The sequence below is a fragment of the Scyliorhinus canicula genome, chromosome 26, assembly GCF_902713615.1.
Source record: "Scyliorhinus canicula chromosome 26, sScyCan1.1, whole genome shotgun sequence".
Taxonomy (NCBI): Eukaryota; Metazoa; Chordata; class Chondrichthyes; order Carcharhiniformes; family Scyliorhinidae; genus Scyliorhinus; species Scyliorhinus canicula.
Window position 1 is genome coordinate 4049888 of NC_052171.1, and position 26000 is coordinate 4075887.

Consider the following 26000-nt stretch of genomic DNA (forward strand, 5'->3'; position numbering starts at 1 on the left):
AGAGGGGCAGAGCATTTTGGAGGGATCGTGCATGGCATCTAACCCACTAATGAGATTTAAATCCATACAAATGATGGTTTTGCATGGACCCACAGGCGCAAAGTTCAATTGGAGCATGGTGTAGGAATCGGCGCTGGGCACAAACCTTGTATTTTCAATCGTGCGCTATTTTCCGCCTGATTGTAATTCTCACTGCCAGCGGCGCCAAAGGGAGAGTTCAGCCCATTACCTCTTGCCGACTTGTTTTCAACTTTTCCCAATGGAACAAACAAACTGCTCTTCAAAAATATGACCCATCTCTTTCAGGTCTGGTCCCAATATTCGAAGAATTTAAAGCCTTCCATCCCGCACCTTCTCTCACAGGTGCATGGCATTAGGAGTAATGTGAAGATCCTGCTTCCTCGTTTCTTTCTTAAAGCCTGCCTTGCAGGACCACATCCCTCTTTCAATCTACGCCAGTTTGCAACACATTTACAACACTTCCCAAAACCAAGCAGGGTTAGAATAGGGTCAGTTGCCAAGAGAGGATATCTTGGCAATGTTTGACTCGTTCCATTGGACATTTCCATTCATTCCTTTTAAAAAAACATTTCCAATTAAGGGGCAATTTAGCGTGGCCAATCCACCTACCCTGCACATCTTTGAGTTATTGGGGTGAGACCCACGCAGACACGAGGAGAATGTGCAAACTCCACACAGACAGTGACCCGGGGCCAGGATCGAACCCAGGTCCTCAATGCCATGAGGAAGCTGCGTTAACCACTGCACCACATGCCGACCACATTTCCATCCATTCCTGGTTGTGCAATGAATAAATGTGCAAAGCCTTCAAAGCAGAAAAATGCCATTGCATGAACAGGGTTGCCAGCTGTGATTAAATGTATTCCTGGAGACTTCAGCCCATGACTTAACCCCACCTGCCAGCCATGAGTCGGCCAACACATCCATCCTTGTGACATTAGGCCTTCCTCTGCCAATCGGGAAGCAAATAGGCTCATTACCCAATTGGATGAGGCTTGACTGTCAGCAAAACAGCCTTTTCCCTGTTTCCCACCACCCCACCTCCACTCCTTCATTTTCAATATATTTACATGTGACAGAGAAATATTCAAAGAAAATGTGAAAAACCCATATTTTTTAACGTCCAAATGATATTTCTCCAGGATTGTACACAGCAGTGTCCTGGAGATTGATAGGCTAGTCTTGGAGGCTTGGCAACCCATACACCGACCAAGCTGAGTTGAATGTTAGGACAGAACATGTCGATTTAAATCACTCCCTAATGGCACTGTGGGTGTACCTACACCACATGGACTGCAGCGGTTCAAGAAGACAACTCACGACTAGCTTCTCAAGGGCAATTAGGGATGGGCAACAAACGCTGGCCTAACTAACAATGCCCATATTCCATGAATGAATAAATCAGAATAGGTCACCCCAGTTGAGAAAACAGACAGCAGACACATTTTGTTGTTTATTGCTGTTCTCGAAAGACTTGCCTTGGAAGAGTTTCCTATTCGGCCTCCAAGGCAAGAGATTTTCAATTGGGTGGGTGGTACTTACATCAGCCTCCAACTGCCTGCACGGGGGACTTGTGATGCAGTCAATGCTGTTCCCAGTTCAAACTTGGTATTCCCAGCTTGATATTCCCACCCATGCCGGGATACAAGAATAACAAATATTCGGATCTGGTAAGAAATGATTAAGAAATTCCATCCATCACTATGTTTTGGAAAGAGGGACTAAAATGAACCATTGTGAAAACAAGTAGACCACAACCTAACTCCAACAAGGCACACTAAAGTATATTCACTCTTTCGTGATTTTGTGCCGCAGAATTAGGCTGCACTGTTACAGGCACTTTGCATAAACAGTTTGCTGCTCTTTGGACACACCAATGCCCTTCGGTGAGCTCCACCATGCTTCACATTCATGATGCACTAAATAATTCAGCATTTCCGCACTGTGCTAGAATCTGCAATTCATCAGAGCATGAGACAAGGGATATTTGCAACAAATATTTTTAGTTGGACTGTTTTATTTTCACTGAGTTTGGTTCAGGATTGTATATTTTTGTCCTGCTTACCATTGACAGGCAGGAAATTTATATTTAGAAATTTATGTTTATATTTAGACTGCTGTTTTGAGTCACCCTGAATTCATTATCTCTTCGGAGGATTACATACAAGACCTGAAAGAAAGCTGAATAGCCAGCTCTGCCTCGCAATGCTGCAGTCAAGAGAATTGCTCACAATATGGGGAAAGAGCAGCCAGCAGAACCTGTCAAATAGACTGGGAGACTCCAAGGTATAGTTATCATTCCACAAATGTATGATTCGTGGAGCAATAAGCAATTGTGTGATATTGTGGGGGTGTATTTTATGCTAGTGGCATATTAAGGTGGTAAGCAATCGTCAAATGAGCCTGGCGCACTTTAAACAATGTGATCACACACACTACACAAAGATGAAATTCAAAAGGCATTTTTATTGCAATCTAGGGAGGTTGTCCTTTTTTAAATGAGATGAAGGAATTATAGAGCCAATATGGCACAGAGGAAGCCATTCGGCCCATTCAGTCCTGCTTGATGTTAGGCTGATGTTTTTGAAGGTGGGAAGCAGTGTGCCAAGGCAGAGGGACATAAGGAAGAACTTCCAGAATATAGGCCAGTGGTGGTGAAGCAGATGAATGGGGATGTCAAGACTCAGGCCATTGGAAGCAGCACGTTACCAGAAAGGGTTGGAGAGATAGAAAAGAGTTCAGCCCATCACTGATGAAACAAGAGACAGAGAAAAAAGGGAACTGTAGACCAGTTGGCCTGACATCAGTCATGGCGAAAATGCTACAAACATTATGAGGCATATGGGAACAGAATATTGAAAATCATTATCGTGATTGGCAGAGTCAACACGGATTTTATAAAAGGGAACTTTTGTCTGCCAAATCTGTTCACGTATCTTTGAGATTGTAACTAGCAAGTTACATAAGGATTCTCAGAAACTATTCAATACTGTGCTACACAAGAGGTTATTATGCAAAATTAAGGCTCATGTGATTGAAGGTAATTAATTAACACAGATTGAGGAACTGGTGTTCTCCTATTTCTAGTCTATATGATGTCCCTTGGCTACATCATCCAAAAATACAACTTTGATCTCCACACGTACACTGCGACATTCAGCTCTACCTTGCCACTACCTTTCTCATCCCTTCTGTCGCTAAATTGTCAGGCTGCTTATCCTACATTCAGTACCTGAAGAGCATATAATTTCTCCAACTAAATATTAGGAAGTCCAAAGCCAATCTTTTCCCCCCCATACAAACATCGTTCCCAGCCACCATCCTCTTCTTGTCAACTTTCTAATGCTGAACCAATCTCTTTGCAACTTTTGTGCCATGTTTGACCTCAAGGTGCACCCACATCATTGTGAAGACTGCCTATTCCATCTTAATAGCATTGCCCTATTCTGCCCCTGCCTCAACTCAATTGCAACTGAGGTCCTGAGCCATGCCTTTGCTACCTCAAGACTTGACTATTTCAAAGCACTTCTGGGCCACATTCTGCTCTTTGTAAATCTGCTGCTTGTGTCATCTCACGCCAAATCTCATTCACCCACCATCTCTCCTCCTTAAACAATGCTTCTCTTTTGAAAGTTACATCTCTTTTTTTTCAACTCCCTCCATTGCTTCGCTCCTCCATATTTTCCCAAGCTTCTGTAACCGTTTTCCAATCGAGTAAACTCGGCCGATATACCCTTTAGGAGTTTAGAAGAATGAGAAGCCATCCCAGTAAAACATACTTCAGATTTGATAGAATCATACAATTTACAGTGCAGAAGGAGGCTATTCGGCCCATCTGCACCGGCTCTTGGAAAGAGCACCCTACTCAAGCCTACACCTCCACCCTATCCCCGTAACCCAGTAACCCCAGCTAACCTTTTTGGCCACTGAGGGCAATTGATCATGGCCAATCCACCTAAACTGCACATCTTTGGACTGTGGGAGGAAACCAGAGCATCCGGAGGAAACCCATGCAGACACGGGGAGAACATGCAGATGGATATGCAGATAGGCTGGATGGTAGGAGAATGTTTCCCCTGGCTGGGGAGTCTAGAACAGGGGTCAGAGTGTCAGAATGAGGGACGCCATGAGGAGAAATTCCTTCGCTCAATGGGTTGTGAATCTTTATAATTTCCCACCACAGATTTATGGATGCTCAGATGCAGACTACGTTCAAGAAAGATACTTTTGAATACTAAGGGAATCTAGGGATATGGGGGAAGTGCAGGGAACCAGCTCAATTGATCTACTCCTGTTTCTTATATTCTTCTGATGGGTTTTAAAGATATGAATGATGATCTTAAAATCAAAATTCAGGGGACTTGGGAAGCGAGCAGAGGTCAGTGGGGACTGAGGCAATTGGTGAGCAGGGATAAATTGGAACTAACATTCAGCCATCAAGGCTCTGGGAGAGTTTAAGTTAAGGCAACCTGGAGCTTACTAAACTAGTGTGGATGTCAGACCAAGTACATCAAGGTCACCTCACATGGTTGCCGACGGGATCCCTCTGCTAAGCACATCATAGAATTGAACAACCCAGTGTCAAGCTAAAATAAAGCTGTTGCCATAACCTTGTATGACACAAGATGAGAAATCAGAATGCACTGACAGTCAGTTAGGTCCATGCAACCCCTCTAGTTAGCTTTGTTTTCCATGATATGCCTCAGCCAGGTAGTCATTTTGCTACAATATCCTGCTAAACTTATCAACGCACATTCAAAGTAGTAAGATCAGCGTAGCTGTTTCTGTACCAGTGAAAGATTTGAGACAGGACACCACAGTGGTGGGGTGGTTAGCACTGCTGCCTCATGGCATCGAGTACCTTGGTTCGATCCTGGCCCCGGGTCACTGTCCATGTGGAATTTGCACATTCTCCCTGTGTCTGCTCAGTGAGGACTGAGACGATCGGTCCTCTGTGAAGATTCCCTGGGGGTCTCACCCCCACAACCCAAAAAGAGGTGCAGGATAGGTAGATTTGCCATGCTAAATTGCCCCTTAATTAGGAAAAATAGAATTGGGTGCTCTGAATTTATATTTAAAAAAGATTCAAGACTATGGTGGACAGAAATGGCAGCAGCGCAGGTTTCGGAGTGTCCAACTGGTGGATAGGGGTTCATCTGCCAGATTTGCCATGCCATTGCCTCTGTCCGGTGAGTTGCGCTATTCCAGAAGATTAATTAATCTTGGGATCTGAGGCTGCAGCTTTGATGCTTGACACATGGATTATGGGCAGCACGGTAGCACAAATGGATAGCACTGTGGCTTCACAGCGCCAGGGTCCCAGGTTCGATTCCCCACTGGGTCACTGTCTGTGCGGAGTCTGCACGTTCTCCCTGTGTCTGCGTGGGTTTCCTCCGGGTGCTCCAGTTTCCTCCCACAGTCCAAAGACGTGCAGGTTAGGTGGATTGGCCATGATAAATTGCCCTTAGTGACCAAAAAGGTTGGGTGGGGTTATTGGGTTACGGGGATAGGGTGGAAGTGAGGGCTTCAGTGGATCGGTGCAGACTCGAGGGGCCGAATGCCTCCTTCTGCACTGTATGTTCGAGGGCAGCACGGTAGCATTGTGGATAGCACAATTGCTTCACAGCTCCAGGGTCCCAGGTTCGATTCCCGGCTTGGGTCACTGTCTGTGCGGTGTCTGCACATTCTCCCCGTGTGTGCGTGGGTTTCCTCCGGGTGCTCCGGTTTCCTCCCACAGTCCAAAGATGTGTGGGTTAGGTGGATTGGCCATGATAAATTGCCCTTAGTGTTGGGTGGGGTTACTGGGTTATGGGAATAGGGTGGAGGTGTTAACCTTGGGTAGGGTGCTCTTTCCAAGAGCCGGTGCAGACTCGATGGGCCGAATGGCCTCCTTCTGCACTGTAAATTCTATGATTTACTTATGGGCTATATCGTAGATGGATGGTGTCCGGTGGGATTGGTGTGTGTGTGTGTGTGTGTGTGGGGGAGGGGGGGGGGGGGGGGATGACAAGTAGTTTTGGAGCAACCATGGAGGTGGCAGTGGTCCAGAATGCTCTGACTGGAGTTAGCATTAATACCAAGCCAAATACCAGCCAATGATTTTTCACGTTGTCTTCATTGGGAGATCAGACTTTTTTAGTGGAATTTGGGGCACGAACCCACAACCTATCACATCACTGGAGTGTACCCAACCCTGTACTTGTCTCTTTAGGGATTTGGAAGCGGCACGGTGGCACAGTGGTTAGCACTGTTGCCTCAGCGCCAGGGACTCGGGTTCAATTCTGGCCTTGGGTGGAGTTTGTACGTTCTTCCCGCGTATGTGTGGGTTTCCTCCGGGTGTTCCGGTGTCCTCCCACAGGCGAAAGATGAGCAGGTTAGATGGATTGGCTATGCTAAATTGCCCCCAGTGTCCAAACGGTGACTGGATAGGGTGGGAGCGCGGGCTTTTTCAACCAATCGGTGCAGACTCAATGAGATGAATGGCCTTTCCGTACTCTTGTGTATCTGTGATTCAAACCTTATGCGTTTATCCAGTTTTCCTAAATAAAGCAGTGGACATTGTTAATTAACTCAGTAATATATATTATCCTTGACCTGTCAAGATTATTGTTGGACTTGGAATGATTTATTGCAATCAGGAAAGATTATGTTAGGTTTAAACAAGGTTTTCAATGTTCAGCTGTAATGAAACAGCTGGCAATGTTATTCATCGGGTGGAGTGTGATGTTTTAACCCAGCAACCTAATCATTCTATGGCCTGGCAACTGTTCATTAACCTATTGAGAAATCATATTGAAATTTGGCTTTTCAAAAGTGATGATTGCTCAAACCTCTTTGAAAATGATATCAGTATTTTGGAGTCCGTCTGAACAAATTGATATTCGCAGAATCCTTACAGTGCAGAGGAGACCATTCAGCCCATCGAGTCTGCACTGACCCTCTGAAAGAGCATTCTAACCTGAGCCCCATCCCCATAACTCCACCTAACCTTTGGGCACTAGAGGGCAAGTTGAGCATGGCCAATCCACCCTGCACATGGACTGTGGAACTGGAGTACCCGGAGGAAACTCACACAGTCGGGGGAGAATATGCAAACTCCACATAGTCATCAACGTCGGAATCGAACCCGGGCCTCTGGTGCTGTGAGGCAGTAGTGCTAACCACTTTGCCACCATACCGTTAATCTATTAACAATCATCCATACACATTATTAACTGCTGACAGATTCTGTGAACAAAGCAGCACACAAGGTCAGTTGACAGAATGTACCTTTGTGAGTTTCTCCCAGCATCCAGCATCAGTCAAGTTGACCATATTGTCAAGTTGATCACAGTCTTTTTAACCCAGCAACCTAGTCCCGAAAGACGTGCTGTTAGGTGAAATGGACATTCTGAATTCTCCCTCAATGTACCCGAACAGGAGTCGGAATGTGGCGACTAGGGGATTTTCACAGTAACTTCATTTCAGTGTTAATATAAGCCTACTTGTGACAATAATACAGATTATTATTATAATCATTCTATCGCGTGGCAACTGTTCATTAACTTATGAAGAGATCATATTGAAATTTGTTTTTTTAGAGGAAAGACAATGATGTTTGCTCCCAACCTCTTTGGTGGTTAGCACTGCTGCCTCACAGCGCCAAGGACCCGGGTTCGAGTCCGACCTTGGCTGACTGTGTGGAGTTTGTACGTTCTCCCGTGTCTCTGCGTAGGTTTCCTCCCAGTGCTCCTGTCCAAAGTGTTTTTTTCTAAACTCTTGAGTGGGGAAGCTATATGAACTGAGTCAAGATGTCATCTAAAAAAATCAAAGTGGGCTGGGCAAGGAGGAGATTGGTACGGGAGCTAACCTCAGATGGGGTGGCAGTAGGGACACCAGAAGTGGCTTCAGAGTTCTCGGATTGCAGTAAAGGAAATTACTTGTTGGAAATACTAGCCTATGGATGCTGGGACAAAGTAGAAATGAGCTAAGATGTGATGTCCACTGTGCTGAAATAGCATGACCTATGTTGACGGTCAAGGCGAATACTTGAATAATGGTCTCCTCGGTCAGGTGCCAACGGAGTGTATGGCACAATAACATAGCATGAGGTCGGCATCTTGCTGCATGTGATCCATTTAGAGCATTCTGGTTCACAGTGTTGTCTGTGTTATATTACTGGGTTCAGGAATATGTATCGTGACTAGTTACTGTCTGTCCAGAAGGTCTGATGGCGTGATCCTGAAGAAACCACAAGTCTTCAACTTAAAGCAAACTAATTTATTAAGTAACGATTAGTTATAATTGAGTGCAACACTCTACAGAACTATTACTAGTAATCAAGTAATTAAATATTAATGCATTAACTGATTCAAAGCTACACGTGCTAACTATGCTGTGATCTATCATTACTGCTGTCTAGTCACTCCTGGGTTGAAAGATATCAAGATCCTCTGGGAGCTGATACTTATAGTGGGATTGAGTGGTGCACTCTAGTGGTAGTGTTACATCTAGATGTTATAATTAACCCTTTAGTTATCTACATGTACACATATTACAGTCAGTACTTCTTCCTTTCATTAATTTTTTCTTCTTCCCTTATTCTGGTGTGACCCAACCACCTTTCCAGCTTGAACAAGCACCCAACCTGGAAGTTATGGCGCTTTATGAAATTGTTGCAGAATAGTTGAATTATTCTCTGGAATGTGGATCCACACTCGGTTGACACGAAGTGGCAATTAAAGCCGACGCTTCTGAATCAGCCAACTATTTTTGCAGCCAGTATGAGTAAATAGAGTTCGGATACAGTGCAGTGAAGTTCACACTGAAGGGCAGAATAGACTCAACGGGCTGAATGGGCGTCTCCAGTTCCTATGAGGTGTTGTTCAAAAAAAACATTCCAATGGGCCAGGTTTCCAGTTGGCCTAGCACTGCCTACTCAATGGTTTGACTAAGATTTCTAATTACTACCCACACAATGACAGAATCACAACTCTGATTTTTAAAAAAGGCACTTTTTTAAGGTGGGGAGTGTGCACGCATCAGTCTTCGAAAATGGCAGGACAAGTTGACAAGGTTGTTCAAAAGGTATGTAAAATTCTTGGCTTAATAATTAGAAGCTGAGAGTACAAAAGCAAGGAAGTTATGTTACAACTTTATAAAACAGTGGTCAGGCCCCAGCTGGAGTATTGTACTCGAACGTGGGCACCAGACATTCAGGCAGGACATCAGGTCCTCAGAGAGGGTGTGGAGGAGATTTACTGGAATGGTGTCACAGATGAAGGATTCCAGCTATGTGGAAAGAAGAGGGAAGATGGGGTTGTTCTCCTCGGAGAAGGTGATTTGATACAGATGTTCAAAATCATGAAGGGTTTTGCGAGAGTAAATGACAAGGAACTGTTTCCAGTGTTAGAAGGGTTGGTAACCAATGGGAACAGATTTAAGGTAATTGTCAGAAGAAGCAGAAGCAACACGATGGAAGGAAATGCAGGTGGGGTAGATCTGGAATCCGCTGCCTGAAAAGGTGGTTGAAGCAGATGTGGAAGAGTATTGGATAAATACAGGAACAGTTTTCAGGATCATGGAGAAAGAGCTGTGGAGTAGGAATGATTGGATGGTTTGTTCAAAGAGGCTCAATGGGCCGGATGGCCTCTGTCTGTGCTGTATCATTCCATGATTCAGCTCTGGACTAATGTTTGAAAAAAAAAAGGTGATCAGAATTTGACAAAACCCTGCCGGGTCCACTGTGACAACAGACATCACTGAGTTGGATGTCACTGACGTTGATGAGCTTGAAATCTTAACTCTGCTTCTTACTTCACAGATGCCTGACCTGCTTAGTATTTCCAGCACTTTTGGATTTTATTTGGTAAAAGGGCAATGTTGAGAATAAAATGCCGGAGCCACTTTGTTAATATTACTGCTGCAGGTTCCCTGCCAGAAAGATGTGTCTGTGGTATTGATAACTTTAGGGTAGGTGCAGGGGAGTGTAGCTAGGTGTTTTTAATTTAGATTTAAAAGATGAGTGGGTGTATTTCACATAGGCTGTGTGAAAATTTTGAAGGTGGAAAATAATAGACTAAGAGCAGGAAGCAGAGTCTGAACAATTTTATGAGCAAATGCAGAGTTGAGAGCATAGCTAGAAGCTGACTACTATTTTTCCAATGCAGGCAAAACCTCAATACGAAAAACATTTTTTGTTTCTTGCTCATATGCTAGTCTTATGTTATAGGTTTAAAAATTATTTCACAGGATGTGGGTGTTGCTGGTAGGCCAAAATTTATTGTCCGTCCTTAATTGCACTTGAGAAGGTGGTGGTGAGGCTGCCCTTTTGAACCGCTGCAATCATTGAGGTGTAGGTACACCCACAGTGCTGTCAGTGAGGAAGTTCCATGATTTTGAACCAGCCACAGTGAAGGAACGATGATATATTTCCAAGTCAGGATGGTGTATGTCTTGGAGGCAGTCTTCCAGGTGTTCCCAAGTGCTGCCCTTGTCCTTCTAAGTGGTAAAGGGTGTGGGTTTTGGGCATGCTGTCATAGAATCATAGAACCATAGAACAGTACAGCACAGAACAGGCCCTTCGGCCCTCGATGTTGTGCCGAGCAATGATCACCCTACTTAAACCCACGTAACCCGTATACCCGTAACCCAACAATCCCCCCAGTAACCTCACACTACGGGCAATTTAGCATGGCCAATCCACCTAACCCGCACATCTTTGGACTGTGGGTGGAAACCGGAGCACCCGGAGGAAACCCACGCACACACGGGGAGGACGTGCAGACTCCACACAGACAGTGACCCAGCCGGGAATCGAACCTGGGACCCTGGAGCTGTGAAGCATTGATGCTAACCACCATGCTACCGTGAGGCCCCTTGAACCTTGATGAGTTGCTGCAATACATATTGTCAATGGTACACACTGCTGCACTGTGCATTGGAGGCAGAGGGAGTTAATGTTTTACGGGGTGAAAAGGGTGCCAATCAAGCTGGTTGCGTTGTCCTGGATGATATTGTCCTTCCTGAGTTTGTTGGAGCTGCACTCATCCAAACAAGTGGAGAGTATTCCATCACATTCCTGACTTGGGGATGGTGGACAGGCTTTGGCAAGTCAGGAGTTCAGTGACAGAGATAGCTTTCGGAAGTCATGCATGCACTGTCAGACAAGCTGAAACTTGTTCCACCAGCATCCTGGGCAATTTTGTCACCTGTTTATAGATGTGCTCAATCTAGGTTGTTTCTAAGCCATGCAATATCTTATTCTGTATTTCAGGAGACAGATGGAGGTCTGACAGAATGCAGCTGACAGCAGTGTCAAACGCAATTGTATTTGCACATTTCACTCTGGTATGAAAAGACATATTTCATGTTTATTCACTGCAGCTAACCAAAACATTTCTAACTTTTCTCAATTCTGATGCAAGCTCACTGACCTGAAATGTTAATTCTGTTTCTCTCCCCACAGATGTTGTCAGACCTGTTGAGTATTTCCACCATTCTCTATTTTTATTTACCATGAAAAGATTCAATCGACATCTCTCATCCAACATAAGTTAAAATGGGTGCCTGCCATATCAAATAGGGGTGGGCATAACTGACAAAAGATTGATCCTAAAAAAAAAGACTTGCATTTATATAGCACCTCTCACAATGTCAGATCATCCCAATGCATTTTACAACCAATGAAGGAGGGTAGTTACTGAAGTAATGCAGGAAGGCTCTTCTGGTATGTATACAGAGGGGCAAAACTCAGATATTTGACTTTAGCTCCAGACAATATGTCTCTTAGCTAGGCCGTGAATTGTTCTTGCCTTATGACAATATTTAATTTTAAGATGATTGGGAAAAGAATCAGAGGCAGCATGAGGAAAGCCTTTATACACATTGATAGATCTGGAATGCCCTGCTTAATAGGCTGTTGAGTACAGATTCAATGGTAGCCTTCAAAAGATAAAGCCCTGAAGGAGAAAAAAAATTGCAGGATAATGGGGAAAGAGCAGAGGAGGGGGGCTAACTGGATTGCTCTTTGAAAGATTTGGAGCGGACTTGTTGAGTTGAATGGCCTCCTTTGTGCTACAGTGTTCCATGATTCTAGAAATGCACACCAAACCATACTGTTCTGTGCAGAAATCACTTGCTGTCCCCTGACAGCTAATGGACATCACAATGGTGATACAGAAAGCAGTGTGACCAACCATTCTGTCTTCCAAGCCTTATGATGTGGTGCTGAGGCTTATGATATAAAATTTGATTTTACCAAGTCACGTGAATCCATGACTGTTCCTATAATTCACTGTACTCGGGGGTGTTGCCCCTATGTGCAATTGTACTATCTGTCTTTAAAATTTACTTCCTATCAGAAACCACCCATTCTAAAAACCACTGTAATAATTTTGTTGAACAATGCTTCACAGGCAATGGAGTAGGCCATTCAGCCCCTCGAGCTTGTTCCACCATTTAATGAGATCTTTGCCGCTCTATACCCAAACTTTATTTACTCACCTTGGCTTCATATCCCTTCATCTATTGGCTTGCAAAAAAAATCTGTCTATCTCAGATTTATGTGATCAATGACCGAGCATCTCCTGTCTTTAATGGGTGCAAGTTTCACGCTTCTACCACCCTTTGCAAGAAGAAGTGTTTCTTTGTCTAGTCACACAGCAGGTGAGACAGAAAACGTTCAGAGCCACATGGCAAAAAATGGGGGGAAACTCCAATGATTGACCGAGTGATATGGAAAACCACAACCAAAACAGAGAACAGCTGATGTCTGGAAGCTGAAACACACTCGACGTCCTGAGTATATTGCTTCAGCTTCAATCTCACTTTATGATGCAGCCCCCCAACCACATGGTTTGTTCTGAAGGACATGTCTGGCAACCTCTTAGTCTGTTGCATATTACAAAATCTGCAGCCCACCAGTGCGAAGGAGGTGCTGGGAAATGTGCAATATGCTCCACCTTCCAGTCTTGAGTAACTGTGTGGAGTTTGCACTTTCTCCCCGTATCAGCGTAAGTTTCCTCCAGGTACTCCAGTTTCCTCCCACAGTCTAAAGAAGTGCAGTTTAGGTGGATTGGCCGTGCTAAATAGTCCCTTAGTGTCCAAAGATGCACAGGTTACTTGGGGTTATAGGATTGCAGGCATAGGGAGGGGCAGTGGGCTTGGGTAGGGTGCTCTATCAAGATGATTGGTGCAGACTCGATGTGCTGAATGGCCTCTTTCTGCCTGTAGGAATTCTGCAGTTCTATGTCTTGAATCACAAAGTCAGCTGGTGTGCAGAACAAACTGAGCGTGAATCTCTGAAGAAATGTAATGTTCTATGTTCTAAATGTGTATTTTGATAGCTATATTAGGGAGTCAGGATTCAAAGGAGGACAAGGGCCTGTTGACTGGTCAGCTGTCTGCTTCAATTACCAGAGCAAAACCACTCATTATAATTGTGAAAGAGGGCTTCGCGAGCTCTTTTTAATAAAAGCAGCTGTAAATTCTCGTTATTTTTGACTTTGCTGAGTATTCATTTCTTTCTCTTGCTAAGTTACGTTTGATTGTTTGATGTTTATCATTATCAGTCTGGTGCTTGAGTGCCTTATCTATCCTGAACCAGCCGGGCAAGCTGACATTTACAGCCCTTGATGAGTTTTGCCAGTATCGGCAAAGGGCTGTAAATGTCAGCTGAGTCTTCATATCTCCAGATCTCCTGGTCTAGAGTTCAAATGGCATTGGCATCAGAGGAATGAATTATGACAGATTAGGAGCTGGAGAAGGCCGTCCAGCCCCTCGTGCCTGTTCCACAATTCCGTGAGATCACGGGCTGAACCCATCCACTCTTAACACTTTTGGGTCGGAAAGTTCTTTCAAACTCAGATTTTGGCGAGTCAGGGGTTCAGTGATAGAGATTGCTTTTATTAAGTGAGTTAGCATCGGTAGCTTTTGCGGGAGGGAGCTCCATACTTCTCCCACCTTTCGCATGAAAAGTGTTTCCTAACCTCTTATTTCCTTATTTCACTTTAATATCTCGAGGAGAAAACGCATGGGCAATTTGGGATATCGTCGGTTGATGAGTTCGAAGTTGAGGTTGAGGAGGAAATTCAAGTATTTCCTGTAGTAATTATGGTCAAAAAGTACACCTGAAAGTTACTTCCATGTTAAAGCAAGGTATGAGTTTCGAAGGTTGATGGCGGGAGGGGGAGATAGACTTCCAGACAGGGGACTGGAAGCCTTCGCAAACCTATTGTGTGATCGGGGATCGGCAGGATGTTTCTGGATGAATAGTTTGTCTACTTCTTTTTATTTCGGAGTGCAGCTGTACATCTACAGAAAATGCTTTCCTATCAGGAAGTCCCCTCAGAAAAGAGACCCCTGTCAGGAAGCTACAGAGCAGCCCAGACAGAGGCAGTGAAATGAATTACTGTCATAACATTCACCTGGGCATATACCTGCTGGCTCAGAGACAGGAAGCACCACACGTCAATTCCTGAATTTCTTTCTGTTCTTCCATCCCAAATAAAATAAACAGTCTATGTAAAAATATTGTCAGGGACCTGACATTCAATGCCGCCAGTAAACGGTGCGCTGCCGAGAAACACATGGCTGGGCAGACCGGAGAATCCAGCCCTTTAGGAAACTTTGATTTGATTTCCTATGTCATCAGGAAATCTATGTCTTACATTCTGCATCTGTACTTCATAATTTAGTGAGCCAGATACTGCTGTTGAATGTCAGATCCCTGACAATATTTTTATATAGACTGTTTATTTTATTTGGGATGGAAGAACTGAGAGAAATTCCAAGCAATAACCTTTAAACCAATTCATTATAAGATATGGCAATATTCTCTCCCTTCTCATGCCATTTCAAGGGTTATATTAAATGATCTAAATATTTACAATTGCGCTATCATTTCCCCTTGGCCTTTACAAGGGCTTAATGAGGAAACAACAAGAATATGTTGTTTCTGAGCAAAAGGTTGGCCCTGGAATTTGCAGTTGTAATGATGGTGAAACTGTCAGGGTTGTCTGTTTTTACTGGGTAAAAGTTAACAATAACTTTAGGCATTTGCACCATGCACAGTTAAGTGTGGAAATCCTAGTCCTGTTGCAGTCCTCATAGGTGCAATCAAAACAGGTTAACAGACTCGTGAACCCTTTAGGCACCATTATGACTGCAAAACCAAAGTATTAAATTATGTTCAAAGAGGAGTTTCTAATGCCATACTAAATCATAATTACTCGAGAACAACATTTCTGCCGCTCTTAAGCTAATTTTATAAATGTGGAGTCTCAGGCTCTCAGAAAATTGCATGATTTAAAAAAAAAAGATTTTCCCCATATGGGAGATCAGTTTCTCGCTTGATTCATGTGTCATCCCGCCCCCGCCCCCCCCCCCCCATCCCCACCGCTGGCAGCGGGATCCTTCGTCCCGCCTGCCGACCAATGGAGTTTCATATTGTGGGCAGCCCCACTCCGTTGGGAAATTCCTGGGATTGGGTGCACTGCCGGCGCAGCGGAGAATCCTGCCAGCAGAGAACTGAACCCCGTGATTGTTATTTTTATTACTGTGCGAATCTGACAAATTCTTCAGTCTGATTGCTGATCAGCCTGCCTACTGCCTGCCATGTTGCTGAATGTCAAAGATTCCCTATCCATGCTACCAAATTCAAAGTGACAGTGGACTGGAGGAAATATATGCTGGAAAGTACGCTGCATATTTGTCGAAACTTGTTTCAGGGACCACCATTTTTCAGTACAGACCACAAAATGCCGACCATTGTGTTCTCCCATTTTGATCATAATTCTAACTCTACTCCAATAGTCTTCTTTACAATCTCCACTTTTAAACCAGTTAAAACATGCTGTTGAAGCAATGGGCTCACAGGGCCACTAATTAACTCAGATTTCTTGCATGATGGACTCCGTTACTTTTGAAGCTGCATTATGATCGATATCAAGTTAATAGCAAAGAACAGATATCAAAAAAGATGGAGTGTCAGCAAGATCTTCTGAACTGATGTCAAAAAGACATCATCCTCAGTCTCACCCTCAGTAGCGTAAGTGATCTTGCTCAGTCTGCTATTCAATAGCTATCTTGCAGGCTTTGATATGAATCACAGGGTTGATTCCCCAGTAGGGCCATGGGTCCAAAAGATGTTTAAAAGACTGCTGTTTCGGGCAGGGAAAACACTATGGGCGGGATCTCCGATTGCCGACGCCATAATTGAGTTTGCCGATTGGCCGGAGACTCTGATTTTACGCCGAAATCACGGGTAGTGCTGTTTGGGGGGGCTCCCCCCCCCCCCCCCCCTCAAAAACGGCATAATCGCATGCCGCATGCCATCGGGACGGCCTCAGTACATCACCTGAGGCCCTCTCCTGATGCTCCGCCCCCGATGGGCCAACTTCCCGACGGCGTCAGTCACGTGTGCTCACAGTTTTCGGGGACCTCACGTGGCGGTTGCGGACTGTGTCCAGCGCTGCCGCAGTAGGTGGGGGGGGGGAGGAGGAAGGGGCGTTCCACTGGCGGGGGAGCTTCAGCAGGGGCTGGAAGGGTGGCAAAGGGGATTACTGGTGGCACTATCTGGCAGGCCGGATCCACGTGCTGTCGGCGTCATGTAGTATGGTGCGGCCACCGCAGTTTGCCGCCGTGCATATGCACGGCCACCCTTCGTCCGCATCTGCAGGTAAAGCCGGGAGCTTTACGTAGCATGGCTGCGAGCTCCACACCGGGCGGAGCATCGGTGCAGGAGCGGCACTGACATTTTGATCGTAAGACCAGACACATGCTTCTGACACAGTCTCAAAATTAGAGAATCCAGCCCTATGTAAATGTAGCACTTTGGTGATAATCTTAAGACGTGTATCATGCTGATTCTCCACATATCCCTTCCTGTATCATCATGAGCTGGACCCTTAAAACAACTGGGGAATTAAACCTGTGATACATGTCAAAGCTGGCAAGACGAGCTATCGAATGTCACACTGAGCTAGATCACTTAGGCTACTGAGGGTGAGACTTTTGCTTATAGCAAATATTTCCAGAAGGTGAATAAAAACTAAAAGTCATGCAAACATTCCTGTGAAATTAATGTTTAAGTGCTTAATCCTGGTAATCTGATACTATCCATTTCAGCTTAAATCATACTGTTGTGTAGTAGCATATTGCAAGTCTTTTTTTTAACCATTTCTCAAATTACAACAGATTATTAACTATTAAAAACTATTCAGATTTTGAATATCTAAAATCAGAAGCACTCATGAAATTGTATAGTCACTTGGTAGTGGAACTTTGTATTACTTTAAGATTCTTTGCACACACAACAAATGCTGCCCAATCACAGTATCATGTCCAATGTTAGACATTATGCTCTGCATCTCAGTCCCTTTGGCTGCTTGTTATAGGCAGAGTACTGACTGAGCTCAACCAACCTGTGCTTGCAAAACTCAGAACATAATGTCTGACATTAGATGTGATTCCGCGATTGGATAGCACTTGTCCGAGTGCGTTAAAAATGACACTTAACCCAATTTAAGATTATCAGCCTGACTCACAATGTAGTTTACGGTTGTGAGACGCTTTGGGCGGGATTCTCTGATCCTGAGGCTAAGTGTTGACGCCGTCGAAAACGCAGTTGCGTTTCTCGACCGTGTCAACATGGCCTCAGGAGCAGCAGTTCTGACCCCTACAGGGGGGCCAGCACGGCACTGGAGCGACCCACCCCGCTCCGGCTGCCGATCCCGGCGTCAGATGGACGCCGTGGATCTGCGCATGCGCAGAGGGACCGGCGCGATTTCCACACATGTGCGGTGTCTCCCTTCTCCGCGCCAGCCCCGACACAACATGGCGTAGGGCTACAGGGGCTGGTGTGGAACAAAGGAGGCCCCCAACCTGAGAGGCCGGGTAAGACCAGGTTAGAACGGCGCTGGCGGGACTCAGGTCTTTTTGTCTGGCTGCTCGGCCCATTGTTGTTCTGTTTACTTGCTATAAATATAGCAGTCAATATGGTCGCCTTCCTTAATCCTAATTATGTTTACACTTAGAGTCGCCAGATACCACCACAAGGTTCAAACCCGAATACTGATCAAAGAGCCAATACACCAGTTAGTTAGTTCAAAGCCAATACTATTTATTCACACACACAGTAAGATTTACTCACAAAGTACTACAAACTAAACTATCTCTAACGCTAACGCCTATACTTAACTTTGGGTGCCCACTCAGTCAGAGGAACAATGGCTGTTGTTCGGATCTGAGGTTGTTGGGTTCGAGGAGGTATAGGAGAACAGCTAAGGTTGTCCGTCTGGTAGCGAGCGTTGACCTTGAACTTACTTGCTTCTGGTGATGCTGGTGGATGGGTCTCTCAGCTTTGAGAGCCAAGTCCAAGAGAGCGAATCTCTCGTGGGGGTTCCTTCTTATACCTGCACTTTTAGGCGGGCCTTAAACTTGGCCCCAATTAATTGGGCTGCTTCTCAATCACTGTTATCGATCTTGTCCAATAAAGGGATGGGTGCCCTGATGGCTGGGCATGTCTTAGGTGGCCGTTGGCCTTGCTTTGTTTACGCGTTCGGTTTGGGGAACTGGCGCCGGGATGTCTGGAAAAGTGTCGGTTGCTTGAGTGTCTTTCCTTTGTTCCCGGAGATGGGCCATCAATATGCTAATTGACCTACAGTTTCAGATTCGTCTGGGTGCTGCCTTCTCAATACGCATCCAGGCTCTGCCTGCTTGCTTTCCTAACATTGTCCACAGTTCCCTCCATCCTTTGCGAGCGTCCATTTTGTGTTCTGGAAGTGGCCATCCCAGATGGCTACACCATCCCGGGCGGAGATTCTCTGCTGTCCGAAGAATCGCGTCCCGGCGGCATGGCGCGATTCGCGCCGGTCGTGGCGATTCTCCAGCCCGGCCCCCGGGTGAGAGAATCCCTCCCAGGATGTATTCCTAAGCAGTGACCTGTTCTCTGTAGGCAAAAGGAATATATCAAGACATCTTTGAATAAAAAAATGAATGGGGGACAATGGCTCCATGGTAACATCTCAAGCAATCAGAGTCAACTCGCCAACCAATAAGAACCCCTTTTCTGATCCATTACAGATTGTGGTCCCCGTTGAAATTTGGCATCCATGTATGTGTCCTGCTGACTGCAATACAAAAAGCTTCACCAGCATGAAATTGTGTAACTTAATACTGCATAATCTCAATATGTTCGGCACATTGTGCAGGACATCTGCAGCCTCCTAAATACAAACTTTGCAAACCAAATTGTTCAATCTCCAGGAAGATCACTGGACAAGGCACAGAGAATAAATGGAGAATTAACACAAAATTCCCATTTAAATGATTTGATTTGCGATAAGCTGGAAAGTGAACTCCTGCTGCTTCTGGCTCCACAGAATTGGGACCTTTAATGATGCCTTGAGGTCATTTTGTGAGTAACCTTTAACTATCATCGGTTTGTTCATGTGGTCTTCTTCTCCAATATGAAACCAGCGCTTGCAGGACACAGATTATTTTTCACTCAAATTGTGCACTGGAATTTATTCAATGGTCTCTACTTTTCCTAAAAATAGAAAGATTTGCTTCAGACTGGGCAATAAACAAAAGCTAAATTTTATTGAAGTTCTCCTGAACATATTTTATTTCTCTCATTTAGTAAGGAATCTGGGAAGCAGGTGGGAAAATAGAGTTGAGGCCCAAGATCATCCATGACCATATTGAATGTCGAAACTTGACAGACCATATTGTCCTCTCCTGCTTCTTGTGCATTCTTGTATTCTGAGTCGCCCTACGTCGTCATCACCATCTGTGACAAGAAAGGTGGGACAGTAATCCGGATCTGTTGAAAGCAAACGCTTGGAAGCTTCCAAAGCAGCCAAAGGAGTGCCGCTGGCCAGCCAGAATTTCCCACACCCTCCATGGTGTGTGTCAGGGTGGCGGAGGTGTCTGTCATTGACTAGCGGCAGGACCTTCTGGTCTCACCGCTGTCCACAGGGTTTCCTGTTCTTTGCACCCCTCCGCTGTGGTGGGGATCCCTGTCGGCTGGACCAGAAGCTCCTGCCGGTGAGAACGGCCAGAAAATTCTGGCCACTGAATCTGAAAGTCCCTCCAGAAAAGTGGTAAGATCCCATGTAGTCCTTGCCCATTTCAACGCAGCTGTGCTTAAGAAATCAACAGCATAGGAATGTAATAGGGGCAAAATGTAATTTTGTACCACTTCATGACACCACAGAGTCTTTATCAGCTGTGGTACTGCATAGCACTACTCAGAACTTTATAGCTGGGGTGTTTCATGGCTGAAACTTTACAGGGACAGTAAGAGGTACTGCTCCCCTTGTGCTACTTTCCATTCAAAGTCACTGAGAAACAAGTCCAGTGTTGATATAGGTGTGTGCAAATTTCCGGCGGAAGTGCACGATTTGGGGTTTGTTTAGTGTTCATTCCAATGCCAGTCTTTCTATTTAAAGGACAAAGTAGAAGAGTAAAATGTTACTCCTGTGCAGTGTCCCCACCATGCCATTCCAAATAAAGCCTGAACAGCTTCACCAATAAAACTCCTCATCCACAGCTGTTTCTCAGCAACAACCTTTGCACGTACATTCACAGACTTAAACTCTAGTTGCCAGCTGTCAGTGATGAACAGCTCTTAACATGCAACTTCAATTATCCCTGTCCACATTTAAAAGCCCATGCTCACACTCCCATCACCTCTCACAAATCCACAACTGCCTCGGAGTTTCATGGTCCTACAGTGAAATCCTCCACAAAACATGTTGCTGGCCTCCAGATCATTAGATCTTGCACCAAGATGTGCAGCACTCTTTGGGGTCGTATAATATTGTCTTCTATTCCAAGATGAAGCTCTTGTGTAGAGTTCTCTCTCGCTCACATACACAAACACACAAAACAGAACTTGCACTGACAATGATCTAATACCCTCGCATAGACAGAAGGAAAAGTGGACAAACCAAAGAAGGAGAGATTCGTTAGGGTAACCTACACAGTTTCTGAAGGATGGGAGATGTTTTCGGGAGGGCTTAATGGAAGGGAATGAAATGGAGAGATCGATGTGTTTCGTGGGCAATTCCAGAGAGTGGGACACACATAGCTGATGGCACGATCATTGGTGGTGGGGCAATAGTTGGAGGAGGCACACAAGAGCTTGTGCCGTATGTAAAGTGAGTTCAAGCTGAAGGACATGTTGGGTGGGCCAACGAAGAGTACAGCAACAAGCAAGTGCGGGAATGGAGGGATTTGAAGGACATGATCAGAATTTTAAATAGTGCAACATGGTTTGTTGCCTATTATGTTGGGTAAAAGAAAAACCCTTCACTCTGATGATCTTCAGACGCTTGTTACCTGTGTAAAGGTTTGAGGCGTATCTACCAAGGTTGAGAAACCCATTTGTAGCATTTTGCTTTTACAGAACATGTAATATTTACGCAACTTTATATTGATGTACATTTAACAGCAACATCTCTCTGGTTTGAAGTAACTGCAAGCTATTGCGTTGTTTTTTTTCACTTTTTCAGCTCATCATGTGAATTCAGCCTGGGCCAAATAGCAACAAAATGTTTCCATTACAAAGTCCTGGGCCAGAATTTTTCACATGGAAGGTTTTGCGGCTGGGGTGGCGGATGAAATTGTTATTGGGGGGCACCCCACCCTTAAGGCCCAGTGACCTCCACGCCTCCTTCACCCCCTGATCATCACCCCCGCCATCCCCAGGCCATGAGACTCCATAAGCTCAGCTGTGTCTCCAGTTCCCAGGACGTTTTCTCAGGCAACTCTGTGCAGTTCCTCTTCCAGCCATTGAGCACAGTTGCTGCAGTGAGTGAGCTACTGGTCAACTCTATGGTGGGATTTCCTCCTGAGCGCTGGGTGGAGGTCCTGCCTAATGCAAATCAACACTCGTTAGAATGTAAATTAGCAATGGAGAAGTCGAAGTTAGCTGGAATTTATTCCCCACCAACACTTTAGATGGCAGGGACCATCCTAAAAATTCAGACACTGCTTTGATCAGAAAACATTCATTTGGAGAACAATTCTATGGTTGCCAAGAGTTTACTGGCATCTCTCTCGTATGGCCAAATGCCATGTATTCCCAGACAGTAAGCATTGCAGGGGGCCTATATTTATATATCAATTTTTGTGACCTGATGACACCCCAGAATGTTTTACTTGCCAATGAGATTGCAATGTAGTTAAGTATGGCCACCATGTTGTGCACAAGGAGGCCCCTCAAACAGAATTGAGAGAAATAACCAGATAATCTCGTTGGTTAAATATCGGAACATTGGCCAGGATACCTGGAGAATGCCGCTGTTCCTCTTTGAACAGAGCTTGTCTGTCTATGAGCGAAAGTGAATGTGACCTTAGTTTAATGCCACATCTGAGAGGTGGCACATTCAATGCTGCAGCAGCACCATCTCAGTACTGAAGTGAAATATCAATGTGGATGGCGTGTTCAGGTTCAGAGAGTGGAACTTGTACCCACCACCTTCAAACAGAGAGTCAAACCTGATGCCGGCTTTCAGAACACACGAGTCCCTGTCCTCATTTGATTAGGAGATTGTATTTTCTAAACTGATTCTGGGGTCCTCGATATACGCATACACACAGAATGGCATTTAGCCTCAGGGTGGCACTCTTCTCATCGTACTGAGTGAGGCTGAGGTGGTGAAACCTTTTCTGTTATAGTGCCACACACTTTCACCCATTGGCACCGCCTCAGTGTTATCTGCCCCTGGACTGCAGCTGGCACTGACAACACCACCATCACACCTCCTCCTGTTAACACAGTCGCTTTATTGGCTGCACTAACCCCCTGAACGCCAACCTTCCCTCTTCAGCCCCTTCCCCTTCCACACCCATTCTGTCCTTTAATTGGTTTCAACCAAAGCTAATGTGATAAAAGCCATTTTGGGGAGGCTGGGTCACTGTCTGTGTGGAGTCTGCACGTCCTCCCCCTGTGTGCGTGGGTTTCCTCCGGGTGCTCCGGTTTCCTCCCACAGTCCAAAGATGTGCGGGTTAGGTGGATTGGCCATGCTAAATTGCCCGTTGTGTCCTAATAAAAGTAAGGTTAAGGGGGGGGGGGTTGTTGGGTTACGGGTATAGGGTGGATACGTGGGTTTGAGTTGGGTGATCATGGCTCGGCACAACATTGAGGGTCGAAGGGCCTGTTCTGTGCTGTACTGTTCTATGTTCTATGTTTCCTCACTTGATTGTGTTTGAGTGTGTTCGTTTACACAGAGTTGAGACAATAGACGTTAAATATTCTGTCATCACAAACCGTGATGCACCCTTTCATTCTTCCGAACTAAAGCCAATCTGGCCAAAATAATCCATCAGAAATAAATGGTGATCCATCCTTTAATTAGTCTGCTGCTGCCAATGAGAAGAGAATCTGTCAATCAACAGTTGGCCCCATTCGTGGATTCGTCTCTGCACCAGTTGGCAAGGTTCACTGGGTAGGTATCAGCCTCAGAAAGAACAGCATTTATCTCTGGCTTTTGGAAGGCATTGGAGTTGCTGTTTGGACTTGTAATCTGAATTTGCATCAATAGCTCAGCATAATGGCAAATAAAAGCAGATTAAAGTTTTCAGTGGATGAGGAAACATTTTGTTATTTCATCCAAGGTAACTAACTCCCAGAGTCATTGCAAATTGTAGAATAATAGGCCATGATAGGGCAACAATTCGCACCTGGCCTTCCTTGATCAACCCATGATTACTCACAGGTTGTGCTTATGAAATTTTATTTTGCCACAAAACTACAACTGGTATTCTTCTGGTCGTATTACTACAGGGGTGCAATACTTCCTGAAGCTGCTCGAACAGACTGTCCCACAATCGGCAGCTGTACTCCTCCACATGCACAGCACTGCCAGTGGCCTACCATGCCTCATTTACTTAAATAGTCACACTCAGCTTCAGTCACACACTAATTTCCCACTGCCCTATTAGCTTCACTCCCTGTGGAAAAAAACATATTCGCAGGCATGAATAGCTGCCAATGAACAAGGAAAGAGCCAGCACACTGCGCAACCGATTAGAATCAGGAGATGGTGGTGCAGGTATAATGTTACTGGATTAGTTTAGCTCATTTGGTTTGTGATGCAGAGCAAGCTCAGAGGTGTGGGTTCAATTCTTGTTCCGGCTGAGGTTATTCATTTTAAAAAAAAACTTACATTTTAGAGTACCCAATTCCTTTTTTCTAATTAAGGGGCAATTTAGTGTGGCCAATCCACCTACCCTGCACATCTTTGTGTTGTGGGGGCTGAGGCCCACGCAGACACGGGGAGAATGAGCAAACTCCACATTGACAGTGACCCAGAGCCGGGGTCGAACCTGGGACCTCAGCGCCGTGAGACAAGCAGTGCTAACCACTGAGCCGCCGTGCTGCCCGGCTGAGGTTATTCATGAAGACCCCGCCTTCTCAACTTTATCCCTCACTCAGATGTGGTGACCCTCAGGTTAAATCACCACTGGTTAGCTCTCCCCCCTCAAAGGAGAAAGCAGCCTATGGTCACCTGGGGCTAAGGTGACTTTACTTTACTTTTAGTAACCCTGAGACTAATTCTCGAGGGACACGGATTCAAATCCTGCTATGGGAGCTGGTGGAATTTAAATTCAATGAAACAAAAATTTTAATTAAAACTTTTTCTCAGTAATAGTGACCATGGAACTATCATTGACTGTTGGATTTACAAATGTCTCTTTAGGGAACCAAATCTGCCATCCTAACCGATCTGGCCGACATATGACTCCAGATCCGTAGTAACAATGGGCAGGATTCTCTGGCTGCTCACACTGGCGCGATCTTACAGTCCTGCCGATGGTGTTCCCCTGCCGTGGGTTTCACAGCGCTGAAAGGTGGAAACCCCACTGGCCTCCATCACTGCCGAACGCACCCCAGAGGGGGAGGAAAATCCAACCCATGGTTGACTCTGAGCAGCCCTCTGAAATGGCTGAGAAGCAACTCAGTTCAAGCGAAATTGGGGATAGGCAATAAACACTGACCTTCCCAGCTGTGCCCACATCCCATAAGACAATCACAAGATCGCACTCCATTTTGCATTTCATTTTAAATGTAACATGGGAGCACGTATTATAGGTGCATTAGAAGATACTTAACTTAGCTCACAAAACAATTTGCACCAAATTACTTGGAGGCCTGATTAAATAAGATCTGAAGTGTCCAGAAGGACAAATGGCCATATCTCAACTGTGGACACATTGAAAAAGTAGGATTTTAGAATGCTGTTGCAATGCAAATTCACAGCAGGGGAACGAAGTGAGGAGGAGGGATACTTACATGCGTGGGTGCATCTGTCTCGCCCATGTGTCTCCAGAGATTTGACTGTCCAAGCAAACCATTCCTGACCTCTGTCAGGGCTTGCAAACTAATTTAGAACAAGTTTTGCAGTGAGTATAAGCTCCTGAACGGTAGTGGGGGCAACAGCTGTTCTCATTTCTATGATAGTTCTGATGTCTGTCAGTCCTCTGTCGGTATTATTGTATAGATCAGTCTGTCTCCCATAGCTGACAGTACAGAACAAGTGAAAGGTGATTTGGGAGCACCAAAATAAAACAGGCTGAATTCCCTCACTAGCTTTGAGCAGCTGAACGTAGGGTGAAACACTCCTCCTGCCCAGAATGCAGCCAGACCCCACAACTGGTTTCAGTTGTGTTCATTGTCAGTGATGACTCTGCTCACTTTCCAGCTTCAGCACAATCTGTTCCACATCAGAAACTTACAGGCACTTTGAGCAGAACAATCTTGCTGAATACGTTCCATCTGAATTATTAGGTATTATACTGAAAAGGTACGGCTATTTTACATTGACTGTGTAAACTAACATACTCGGACACAATCAAATGAGGAAACTTCCTGAAAATGATTTTCTGTTTGTGATTTCCATGGGGGTCGTTGGGGAGTGATTAACAAGAAACATCTGGGGTGCATAAGGACAGGTGGCGGAAGGGATGGTGGTGAGGCAACCATTTCATCT

The 26000-nt window shown here is 45.1% G+C and overlaps 1 long non-coding RNA gene across 1 annotated transcript; it reads left to right on the forward strand.

Annotated features, from left to right (window-relative positions):
• Positions 1-1991: 1991 nt before the first annotated feature.
• Positions 1992-13454, forward strand: LOC119957460. Its single transcript, XR_005458809.1, has 3 exons — positions 1992-2307; positions 11276-11349; positions 11468-13454. It is a non-coding gene; the product is annotated as an uncharacterized LOC119957460 (long non-coding RNA).
• The last annotated feature ends 12546 nt before the right edge of the window (positions 13455-26000 follow it).